We start from the raw sequence: 13610 nt of genomic DNA on the forward strand, positions 1-13610 counted from the left end.
TAACCAGCAGTCTTAACCTGAAATATCCTTTCTTCCTTTCATAAATGAACTGTCTTCTGAAATCTTCAAGAGCTAATTAAAACTTTATCTAGCTAATCTCCAAGAAAAATGAATGAGCCTCCCTTTGTGCTTAACCAGTCCCCTTCCACTCTTATTAGAGCACTTTATCATACTTGTATAATTGTCTGTTTATTTCCTCTCGTAGCCTGTGAGCTCCTTGGAGGCAAGGTCCACTTTTTCCTCTGTGTCCTCTGTGACTAGCACACAGTAAATACTAATGTGGACTGAAAAAATTGAACTCACTGGACAGTCTCTGAGGATGCTGCCAGCTCTGGTAGTCTATAAATATGGGAAATTTCAATAGGTTTTCCCTACGCACCTGTAATATTTCAAAATATCACAAGGTAGTAAATTGTTTATTAAAGTTTGAATTACTGGAATACTAAATTTCTTGCCTTCGACTCCTACAAGTTACTGATGGGAACTGTAATGAGCCACAATGCAGCTCATTTGAAAGGCACCCAGAACTCACTGCAAAGGACTGCTCTTCAGTTTTATCTGTGCGTGCTGTTTCCATTTCCTTCAATGCTCAGCTCCCCTTGTTAATCTGGCTAACTCTTCTTCATCCTTCAAACTCCCAACAAGTGTTATCTCCTCTGAGAAGCCACTTTATGATTCAGTGGGCGAGGAGTAAAGCAGCCTTCCTTTCAGGTCTCCCGATATCCCATGTTTATCTTACCACACTACTCCTAGCTTATTCCTATTTTACAATTTATGTCTTGCTTATCTCTGTCCCTCAGTGCCTGGCATACAGTTATTGAAGACCTTTTTACTGAGTCAATGAGGCTTAGTTCCCTTTTTCCATGGTATTATTGATCTCTCAGGTTAAGATGTGCTCTGCCCGAATCCTTCTTCCTAGGTCAGCCTAGAATCCATTCTCTGTTTAACAAGGAAGTTCAGCATAAAACAGAATGGGGAAGAGAATCTGGAAGTCTGACTTTGGTAGGACTCCTGATAGCTCCAAAGGCAAATGTTCACTGAGTATTACACTTGAGTATGTTATGCTCCCCTTTCAGTTTATCTGCTCTGATCACTCCATCCAGAAGGGATCATATTATTCTCAGATACCCCCAAACAAACATCTATAATACTTGCAAACCAAATTCTTTATTTTTCAAAATACATAATGGTTTGAAAATGTAAAAATCTTCATTTCATTGGGACAACATGGTGTAGTAACATCATGGGTGCTGGAGACAAGATAAATCTGGGTCTAAATCCCAGCTGAGCACCTTATTAACTTGGTGGCTAGGGCAAATCTTCAGTGTCCTCTTATCTATAACAGAGATAATAATTCTAGGCTCCTAAGAGTGTAAGCATAATACTTTTAAAGCACATAGCACAAGCGTCTGGCCTAAATTGTGAGAGAAATGAGTTACGACTGCTATCATTTCAATTCCTGTCATTTAAGTCCTCCCTCGAATATATACCAAGAACATTTACTTAGATAGTGCAAAAAGAAAGAAAATGAGCTAAATGCAGTAAACATTTTAAAACTTCACTGACACCAGAAATAAGGTTCTAAAAGATTGTATTTCAGATGAACTTTAATGAACATTATAATTCAAAAGATTAATCAAATGAGTATTTCAGAAGTAAATCTGGTTTTACCTCTGGGAACTGCTCAGTAGCTTTCCAAGATAAAGACATTACTTACTAGCATCTGCCGTAGTAATGAGGTTAGAGGAGAAGAAAACACTTTCTAGAAATAATAATGACAGCAAATATTAAATGTGCTATCTGGACATTATTTTACTAGCAAAAACTAAAGGTTAAAGGACTATATACTTCTTTATATATTTTCACGCCTATTATTATTTTAATATACTCTGAAAAAAATACTAGAAATCATTAACTTTCCATAAAATACAGTAAAAAAAATTACATGCAATTGTACCAAGATCAGAAGAATGATATGGAAATTACTTAAGCCATTCTTCCTGTAGAAAAATGTATTCCAAGTTACAACAACTAAGTATGTTTGGAACATAAACTTTATCAAGATATGGTCTTAAATATGATACTGACAATTCCCTTTTAGAACCTGATCCTATTTGGGGCACTGGGTGGCTCAGTCAGTTAAGTGTCTGCCTGCAGCTCAGGTCATGATCCTGGGGTTCCGGGATCGAGCCCTGCATCGGGTTCCCTGCTCAGCGGGGGGTCTGTTTCTCCCTCTCCCTCTGTAGCTCCCCCTGCTTGTACTCTCTCTCTCAAAAAAAAAAAAAAAAAAGAAAGAAAAAAAGAACCTGACCCTATTTCTTAGACCCATTTCTATGGAATTTACTTTGTAGCTCATTTATTGATTCTGGAGTTTATTTCAAAAGGTACATATAATCTGTTCCTACATAGTTCATAGAAGAATTAAGTAATATTAGTACTTCACATTTATTTTTCATCTGTTGTACAAATTGATTGATCCAGTTATTAAAATTTTGTCAATTTTGGATCAAAATATTATGCATCCCTTTACAGCTTCAGGACACAGGTATCTGATAACTATTATTTTGTTCTATTTTACATCAACTAAATTGACTACTCTGACAGAAAACAGTGACTAAATGGCCGAAGGTGACTTTGAAAATACAGATATAAATACAATGTGCTCCCCTTATCTTCAAGGAGTTCACAATCTAATAAGAGCAAACAAATAGATAAAAACACAATTATAAAACACTGAAATAAGTATATCTCAAGCATTTCCTTGAGAAAAGAACAAATTTTTACTGCATCACAATTGAAAGGTAATGCCCCTTTGGATTCATGAAAACTACTGGGACCTTCTCCAAATAAATCAAGATAAATATCTAGAAAATATTCCTTACTAATGCACACTACTATAAATATGTAACTTTACATACTTGAATGCAATCATATGGCCTAAATTTAATAATACATACACATATATGTATGTCTAGGTACATACTGAATATAAACGCATAACACATAAGCAGATTTATTTACAAGTCACCTGTGACCACAACTAACAAAATTGGGAGATTAGTGCTACATGAGCCTTCTGCTAGGACTGAGTCTGCACACAGTAACTCTCCAAATCTCATACCAGAATTTCTCAACTAGTGAACTCTTCCATCCTGCCCCCATCATTACTCCAAAGCTGTATCTTAATAATTTAATTAAACAACCTACATGTGGAGATTAAAAGGCTAAAAATAGCACTTCATATTTTAAAGAATGCTTTGAGGAAGATATCTATCTATCTATCTAGCTATCTATATATGGTTTACTCTTTAGGTAAAGCTTTAAAAACACAAAACAGTATCATATGTTGTTCATCATTACATAAATGTCACCAAAAATATAAAAAGAGACATGAAATTTAAATTTGTGACAGTAAAACTGGAGATGGGATCTAAGAAATGGAATTTTATCAGGGCACCCGGGTGGCTCAGTAGGTTAAGCGCCCAACTCTTGATTTCAGCTCAGGTCATGATCTCAGGGTTGTGGGATCAAGCCCCATGTCGGGCTCCTTGCTGGGCGTGGAGCCTGCTTAAGATTCTCTCTCTCCCTCTGCTCCTTCCCCCATCTCTAAAAAAAATAATAATAAAAATAAATTTAAAAATGGAACTTTTTCTGTACTGTTTTATTTATTAACAGAAAATATTAAAGCAATTACGGCAAATATGGCAATTATGGCCAAGTGTTAACTATGAAGAGAAAATCGAGTAACAGAATCTTGGACTGTTACACTATTGTTTGTACTTTTCTATATTTAAAATTTTTTTTTCTCAAAATAAAAGAAAAAATTTTACTTTAGAATGCTTTGACATGATGATCCTACCTACCTTATATCAGTTTTATAGGGGAACTTACCATTTGCTTCTCCACTACTCTCAATGGAATAGTAGTGATAGTAGATGAGAACTGTCCCTAATTCTTTATGCTTATTTAATTCACTGATCCAAAGGCCTTCCTTTCATGACTGTACCCTGACTTTACTAAGCTGATGTGAAAGCATACTCTCATAATTTAGGCCTCCACTGTCCCTGGCCCCCTAAGTATTTCTGCAAGCTCCTTGCATCTAAACATTGGTGCAAGTGTGTTAGCTTTTAAGGCATGCAACACAGGTTGTGGTTAGCTTATGGTAGGTAGGCATCCTATTTAAAACTGCTATCAAGCAAACAAAACTTTGTAAACCCCAAACATACCTTACAAAAATAATTTTTTATTATTATTCTCCAAATAGATGGTTAAAAACCAGGGTCATTAAATGATCCTTTCCACATGACAAAACCCAGTGCTCTGCTACAGATTTCAGTGGGAAAAATACGGGAAATGAGAGAGAAAAAGAGAGAGACTGAGATTAATTTAGCGAGGAGAACATAATGTTTATTGACTTAGCAAATAACAAAAGCCAAAGACAAAAGTGTGAGGTGTAATTCTGGACAGTGATGAATTCTGTGGCTGTTTGTGGTTGATAGGGAGGTGGAGCAAACGAGGCTAGAAAGGAAGGCTGCTACTAGATGGAGGAGGACACCGGCCACCACCACGGAGTCTGGGCTCCACTGTCGGGAGCACTGAGAAGATGCTAAGGCCCCCGAAGATGGGGCGGTGGGCCGGCCAGGCAGCGGGCCACTAACTAACTGCACGACTGCTCTCCTCGATCCTGCTGCGCTTCCCACTTCGGCTTCCCTGAGCCTCTAACAATGTGCTGGGTTCCTAACTTCTTCTCTGGCTCCGCCCTTTGTTTTTTTTCTGTTTCTTCCCACCTACTCACAGACTCGTTTACTTTCAGTGACTGTGAGCCCCCGAGACTGACTGACAGACTGTCCCTGCCTTGGGCTCTTCTAGCCATTCCATTCTGCCTCCATGTTCCTCTGCCAATCATGGTCCTGGCAAGAGACAACACCCGACTGTTTTTCTCTCTTTCCTTCTGTTTGAATACTGGAATGGGAGTGGTTTATTGTTTCCCTGGATAAGCATGACCCAAATTCATCATTAGTTGAAAGATTGTGTAACTTTTTTAGGTAGTGTTTTATCAGCTGAAACGAAACCACTGTGATTTCTAGCTTTTATGTTACACTTTTTGAACAAATGACTTAAAATAGTTGATAATGAATCTGCCGTCAAGTAAGCTGACTCTATAGTAAATCAAAGCCAGAAAGAGTTTATACTTCTAATTCCTCACATTTTCTTTTCACACTTTTTTTTTGTCTTGAATCACCCCCTCCTGACATTGGTGAACATCTGTTCTCCCAATTACACTCAATTTATGATTGTGATAATGTGGTGCAACTAGAATATTATTTCCAACTGTTCATAATTTTAACATGTGCTAATATGAAGCAAAACATACTTTCAACATTTGATGGGTGGTTATAGCTTATGTCCTCTCTCTCAATGATTACATATTTTTCACACCATATTTTGCATGTCAGAAAACCTGTACTTTAGAGCAATAATCTTGGATGATGAATAATCTATCTGTTCTGCTGATCCAAAGCAATCTACCATAGCATGCATTTGCAAACATAACCTTCAATATGTAAAACAGATGAAAGCAGAACTGTCTGGCTGAATGGGGGTGATGGTGGGGCCCAGAGCCCCGCCTGCCCTTCATAGAACTTTTGGGCTCCTCAGAACACAGATGGAAAGTCATTAACCTAAAAGGCAGAGACTGGAATGTCTATTTCTTTGTAGACACTGTGGTACCAACGTAATAACCTAGTAGGTTGTCAATAAATCCTTGATGATGATGAGCTGCCCATTCACCCTGTCTAGAAAACCGCAGCTTCCTTTGGCCCTCTGGTGGCCCTTTGGGCTAATGCCTCTAGATGGCACTGTTTTCATTAGGTAGCAAAGGAACCAGGCTCCAATTACTAAGTTATTAACTCAACAGTACACAAGCAGTCTAAGCAATAAGCATACTCAAAGTTATAAATAATAAGATGTCAATTTAAAATGAGAACTAAAGACATTTCCCAGAAATTCAGAGACAAAACAGATAATTTCAACTGGTTTTCCTCAAGATCTACGGTAGTGGTTCTGAAAATAGGGTCCTAGGACTAACAGCATCAACATTACTCCGAGAACTTGTTAAAGATGCAAATTCTCAGGTCCCACCCCACATCTACTGAATCAACAACTTGAGGTGACACCCACTCATCTGTGTTTTAATGAATCCTCCAGGTGATTCTGATGCCTGCCAAAATTTGAGAAGCCCTGATCTATGGTTACCCTTTGAATCTATTTGCAACTTTCAAAGTTGCTCTTCGTGTTCAAATGCTTGATTTTGTCTTCACGTAAGGGCTTACTGTGATAATGGAGTTGAACGTTGCTCTCATTAAGTAATTCAGTACATAGCTTCTCACCCAGGTTAAGAATGTAGGAATTAGACATATGACCTACATTACACGAAAGATTTATTATTCTTCACTGAGTATCCTGAGGTTATTTTCACTACTTCCTAGCTCCTTCTGTCTTGGGCTTATCTCTTGCCAGAGGTAAGATGACAGGCCAGCAATAACAGACCAGCAGGGCTGGAGGCTTTTGGAGGTTTAGCATGTTAATTAAGTCTGTTTTCCATTTTTCTCTTTTTTCCAAAAAGATTCTATCTATCTATCTATCTATTGAGAGAGAAGAAAGAAAGAGAGAGAGACCATTCGTACATGCACAGGGGAGGGGCAAAGGGAAAGGGAAAGAGAGAATCCGAAGCCAATTCCACACCCAGCACGGAGCCCAACTGGGCCCGATCTCACAACCCTGTGATCATGACCAGAGCTGAAATCAAGAGTCAGACACCCAACAGACTAAGCCACCTCAAGTCTGTTTTCCTTTTTTTTTTTTAAAGATTTTATTTGTCAGAGAGAGAGAGCGTGCACAAGCAGGGGGAGCTGCAGGCAGAGGGAGAAACAGGCTCCGAGCTGAGCAGGAAGCCCGATGTGGGACTCGATCCCAGGACCCTGGGATCATGACCTGAGCCAAATGAGCTGAAGGCAGACGCTTAACCTACTGAGCCACCCAGGTGTCCCTCAAGTCTGTTTTCTAAGAAGAATTCTAACACCTCTGTTTTCCAAACACAACCTAAGATAGTAAAAACACACTCCCAGGCGAACATATACATTTCCTGACAAAGGAAAAACTATGGTATTGAACCTAAAATTTTCTTTGGGCACAGAACAATAAAGTTGTTTAAGATATCTCATAGCAGAGCAAGTATCTGCTACACATTCTGTTCACCTTCAGTCACGTTTCAATATGATGGCTGTTGAAATACACGTTTTTAATCAAGGAAGCAAAAGTATATTCAGTTTCACCTCACTACTGCTCTGAAAACCTTTCACTGCTAGGTAATCAATATTTACTTGTCTTTCAAAGTATACCCTAGTCTTCAAGCGAAGTGTTAAAGACTCTCAAGTGAACTGCATTCATAAACACACACACACACACACACACACACACACACGTGTGCATTCACACAGAAAAAGATACTATGAAAAAAGGCACTTTGAAGTATTTATACAAGTATTTGCCATGAGTTGTTCTGTTTCTTCTACACCCCATTACCCTGTTCCCCTATGAACCACAGCAGGAAAAGGGTCACAGACCAGGTATAACTGGTGATCATGGAAGGGCCAATCTGAGAATTAGCTCATAGAGTAACTAAACCTAAAAACGGAGTCTCATTAGCACTTTGCATTAGTCACCTAAGACGACCCACCAACAGGACTAGAACACTGAACTAAACATTCAAAGTGCTGGCTTCTTGTCAAGGTTCTGCCACTCACGAGCAGGTGATTTAGCCCTGTTGGGCCTTACTTTCCTTCCTTGAAAAATAAGGGTTCAAGGTAGGATTTGATGTGGATACTTTTAGCTCTACGATTCTATAATTTTTTTTCTTTCTTTAAAGTTTTTTTTTTTTAATAGTGGAAACTTTCAAACATACATAAAAGTAGAGAGAACATGTAATAGATCCGCATGTACCCATCTTCCACTTTCTATAATTTTTCCGCTTTACTGAAGTAGGATTGACAAATAAAAACTGTATATACTTAGGTTGTACCACATAATTGTTTTTATGTGATGATTTAATATACGGATACACCGTGAAATGATTACCACAATCAGATGAACATACCCATCATCTCACACAGTGTAGTGTAAGTGCCCGGCGTTAAGCTTTTGATTGACGAGGCCTCCATTTCAAAAGACACCATCTGGAATGAGCATATTGCCACCTGTATGGCACAACTACTAGTAAAACCACCAGATAAGGAACTAGGCCACCCCACCCACGAAGGTACCTTTCAGAAAGCCTTGGGTAAGTTAAGGTAACTGACTTCTTGTGTGACCCACTTCTTCCTTCCCAAGCCCTAACTCTGGCTCTTACGCCTTACATTAGCCAGTAAAGAGTGAACCTGCAAAACTGTAGGCACCCCACCCTCGGGCTCTAATAAAGGCAGGGCCCCAGGTCTGCTCCCCCTGCCATGTACCCTCAAGAAACTGTAGGTAATAAATCTTGTTCCTCGAAGTTCCCTCAGGGTGTCTTCCTGAAGTGCATCCTGCAATCATAGTAAGAACCACAAGACCTAGCCCAGCCATAAATAAGGGCCCCCATGGAGGAAATGTCTGTGGAGCTCCCTACCAGTGATGTGTCCTGGGCACGCACAGCAGGCACTCCTAACTGAGGCCACTGCCATCAGGGGGCTTGGGATGGACAGAGTAACTACCTTCTTTCTTTTTTTTTTTGTGATGGTGAGACCATTAAGATATACTCTCTTAGCAAATTTCAATTATACAATATAGTATTATTAACTAAAATCATCATGTTGTACATTAGATCCCCAGAACTTATTCATCTTATAACTGGAAGTCTGTACCCTTTGACCAACATCTCCCCACTTCCCCCATCCCTCAAATCCTGGCAACTGCTCATAGAACTCTCTGATTCTATGAGTTCGACTTTTCTTCGATTCCATATATAACTGAGATCATACAGTATTTGTCTTCCTGTGTCTGGCTTATTTCACTTAGCATAATATCCTCCAGGTTTATCCATGCTGTTGAAAATGGCAGGATTTCCTTCTTTCTTCATGGCTGAATAATATTGCATTGTGTATGTATGTGTGTGTGTGTGTGTGTGTGTGTGTGTGTGTGTGTATACCACATTTTCCTTACCTATTCATCCATTAACAGACACAAGTTGTTTCCATATCTTGGAATTATCCACATACTGTGAATAACACTGCAATGAATATGGGTATATAGATATCTCTCTGAGATACTGATTTCATTTTCTTTAGATATAGATCCAGAAGTGGGATTGTTGGGTCATATGGGAGTTCTATTTTTAATTTTTGAGGAGCTCCCATATTGTTTTCTGTAATGGTTGTCCGAACAGTGCTGAGTTCCCTTTTCTCCACATCTTTGCCAATATGTGTTATTTTTTGTCTTTTTGATAATAGTCATCATAACAGGAGTGAAGTGAGTCTCACTGTGGTTTTGATTTGCATTTCCCTAATGATTAGTGAGGTTGAGCATCTTTTCATGTTCCTGCTGGCCAATGGTATGTTTTCTTTGGAAAAATTTGCCCATTTTTATTTATTTATTTATTTATTTATTTATTTTTAAAGATTTTATTTATTTGACAGAAAGAGATACAGTGAGAGAGGGAACACAAGCAGGAGGAGTGGGAGAGGGAGAAGCAGGCTTCCCGTGGAGCAGGATCCCAGGGGCTCAATGCGGGGCTCGATCCCAGGACCCTGGGATCATGACCTGAGCCGAAGGCAGACGCTTAACAACTGAGCCACCCAGGCGCCCCTGCCCATTTTTAAATCAGACTATTAGTTTTTTTTGCTATCGAGGCATATGAGTTCCTTATACATTTTGGGTCAGATAGATGGTTTACAAATATTTTCTCTTATTCCATAGGTTGCCTTTTCGTTTTGTTGATTGTTTCTTTTGCTCTGCAGAAGCTTTTAGTTTAACACAGTCCCAATATTTATTTCTGCTTTTGTTACCTGTACTTTTGGTGTCATACTCAAGAAATCACTGTCAAGACCAGTGTCAAGGAGCTTTTCCCCTATGTTTTCTTCTAGAAGTTTTATGACTTCCAGTCCTAAATTTAAGTATTTAATCCATTTTGAATTAATTTTATGTGTATTTGTTTATTCTCTTGCATGTGGATATCCAGTTTTCCTAACACCATTTATTGAAGATACTATCTCTTTCTCCATTGTGTATTCTTGGAGCCCCCATCAAAGATTAATTGGCTCTATACATGTGTGTTTATTTCTGGGCTCTCTATTCCTTTCCACTGGTTTGTTTTTATGCCAGTGCTATACCGTTTTGATTATCAGCTTTGCAATATAGTTTGAAATCAGGAAGTGTGGTGCCTTCAGCTTTGTTTTCTTTCTCAAGATTGTATTGGCTATTCGGTGACTTTTATGATTCCACACGAGTTTTGGGATTTTTTTCTATTTCTGTGAAAAATGCCACAACTGGAATTTTGGTGGGAATTCACACAGGGATCACTCTGAATCTATAGATCTGTAATTCTAAATGGAAGATAATTAGGGCAGTAAACAAGGTAGTGGAGGTGGCAGTAGAACTCTGAGTGGTTGAAGTATGGAAGCATAGAGGCTCACCAAGGGCCTGAGCACTGACAGTGGAAACTGTGAGTAGAGGGTTTCCTGAGGAGGGTAATCTTACATGTGATGCCTTAAAGAGGAGGACACAGGAAGTCTGGCCGGTGACATCACCTAACCATAAACAATTAAGTGCAACAGATGTGTTTTAAGTACAGGTGTATTTTTCCCTAAGTGCTAGCAAAGAGGCATATTCACAGCAGGTACTCAGAAATGACTAAATGTAGTGGAATTAGGGGAAAAAAAAGGAGACTGAATTCCATCCTCAAGAGCTGGTATCTGACGTTATCAATTTAAAGTTAACACAGGATTCTGGAACCAGAACTAAGATTTCAGGAAGCTGATCTATACTACTACATGTGAGAAGTAAGACAGAGGTCAAGAACTGGGGAGTTGTGGGGCACCTGGTGGCTCCGTCAGGTAAGCGTCCGACTCTTGATTTTGGGTCAGGTCATGATCTCATGGGTTGTGAGACTGAGCCGCGGGCATCAGCACAGTGCGTGGAGTGCATGCAGCCTGCTTAATATTCTCTCTCACTTTCTGCCCTCCTTCCCCCCCCGGCCCCCCCAACTTGCTTGTGCTCTGGGAGCTCTCTCTCTTTCTCTCAAAAAAAAAAAAAAAAAAGAATCACTGAGATGTTCACAGTGAGGTGACACACAAAGAGTTTGAGCTATGGCTTTAGAAGGAAAAAGAACAGACAACCAAATTCCCTACTAACTACAGAACTGAAGAGTATCTACCCTGTATGCATGATGGTGATTTTGTTTCCTAAATTCTGCAATAATTATATTGTGTCTTGACCATATGCTCCAATTAACAGCCATAAATAGGATGTGGATAAAAACATGAATCACCTCTTAACTGTCACCCACTTCTTCAAATAAAGCAATTTTTATAAACTTAGCATACCTGTAGATGTTCATAAATGTGCAAAGAAATTCCACTTAGAAACTTCTGTTACTCAATAGGGTCAAAGCTTCAAAAAGGACCAGTTTCTATAAACTGTCAGGAAATACTTCTGAGGATAGACCAAAGGCAACTACTAAACCTGAATAAATATTTAGTAAAAATGTTTCAAAAAGTAACTTGTATGTTTACTATTATTCAGGTGCAACGTTCATATGTATGTGCTGACCTATACTTGTGATCAGATTTGGAATGTTGGTATATAGCATCCCTACTCAGGATTGTTACAGACTAAATGTTTGTGTCCCTTAAAATTCCTTTTTTTGGGGGGCGCCTGGGTGGCTCAGTCATTAAGCGTCTGCCTTCGGCTCAGGGCATGATCCCAAGGTCCTGGGATCGAGCCCTGCCATCCGGCTCTCTGCTCCACGGGAAGCCTGTTTCTCCCTCTCCCGCTCCCCCTGCTTGTGTTCCCTCTCTCGCTTTGTCTCTGTCAAATAAATAAATAATCTAAAAAAAAAAAAAATTCCTTTTTTTTTAAGATTTTATTTATTTATTTGACACAGAGAGAGAGAGAGACAGAGACAGAGGGAGAGCGCATACAGCAGCAGAGGGAGAGGGAGAAGCAGACTCCCCACTGAACAGGGAGCCTGACGTGGGACTTGATCCCAGGAGCCTGGGATCATGACCTGAGCTGAAGGCAGACTTAAACCGATTGAGCCACCCAGGCAGCCATGTCCCTTAAAATTCTTATATTGAAGCCCTAACCGCCATGTGATGGTATTGAGAGATAGGGCCTTTGGGAGTTAATTAGGATTAAAGGTGGCCATAAGGTTGGGGCCCTCATGATGGGATTAGTGGCCTTGTAAGGAGAGATATCAGAGAGCTTCCTGGAGCACATGAAATCATTTTCTCTCCTTCTCTGTCATATGAGGACACAAAGAGAAAGAGGGCACTTGCAAGCCAGGAGGGCTCTCCCCAAAACCTAACCATGCTGAAACCCTAATGTTGGGCCTGTAGCCTCCAGACTATGAGAAAATAAATTCCTATTAATCAAGCTACCTAATCTACAGTTTCTGTTATGGCAATGATAAAAAGCAAAATGTAAATACCAAATTATTTTTAAATTCCAGTATTTTTTTTACAGGTTTTGTTTTAAAGAATGGTTTTAGATTTACAGAAAATTTGAACAGATTAGTACAGAGAGTACAGATTAGTACATCACCTGCTCCTTTCTCCCTCCCTCCCCACACACGGTTTCCCCTATCATTAGATGCTCAGTAAGATGCTCATACCATAGGAGAGGCATACCAGAAACAGGAGCAAACCAAAGCCACAGCCACTTCTCTCCCACCTCAGATTAGCTAAGGGTCATGCTTGGGACAAATGGCCCTTAAATGGAATGCCTACAGAGAAGTGAAGTTATATTTTTCTTTCTTAGAAGAGTGAGAATGCTGAATTTTCATATGTTAGGAGCAGGTAATTTGCAGCTACCTGGTGCTACTTCCTCCATTTAAAGGCCTCCAGGAGTCTACCAATGGAGTCATGGCTCTCTCTCCAGCTCCAAGGTTCCTCTAGGTCTGGCCCTGCCCAGCACTAGCAGACCTATTGAATCTCTCTCCCTGTTGTGCTACGTCTTCTGCCTGTTACACCTCTGCGCTCCCCACAGCCCCCGGATCCAAATTCTACTCAACTGTTGGAACCCGTCTACTCCACAAAGTCTTTTCAAACCCATACCGTGTGCTTTCCTTTGTTTATTTCCCAAATATCCACATGATCAGCAGGCCAGAGTTTATCACTTAATCATTCTCCAAAATTTAGGGTAGGAGCCTCTTTAGAGTAAGGACCATGGCTTACGATATTTTTTCCTCCACCATTCCTCTTAGTACAGCCCTGGAAATATAGTGCTTGATCAATAAATATATAGTTGATTACTAGTTGGTCCACAGAGAAGGCAATTTTAGACAATTGTTTGATCTACTCAAATTTTTAGAGAAAACTACCTGCAGAAAATGAAAAGGAGTTTAAAAATCCTAAAATTAC

General features: G+C 39.6%; 1 protein-coding gene across 2 annotated transcripts in view; it reads right to left on the reverse strand.

Moving 5' to 3' along the window:
- The window catches only part of LDAH (lipid droplet associated hydrolase), a 111392-nt gene that overhangs the window by 71595 nt on the left and 26187 nt on the right, over positions 1–13610 (reverse strand). The window lies entirely within an intron of this gene.

The sequence above is a fragment of the Halichoerus grypus genome, chromosome 10 (assembly GCF_964656455.1).
Source record: "Halichoerus grypus chromosome 10, mHalGry1.hap1.1, whole genome shotgun sequence".
Classification (NCBI taxonomy): domain Eukaryota; kingdom Metazoa; phylum Chordata; class Mammalia; order Carnivora; family Phocidae; genus Halichoerus; species Halichoerus grypus.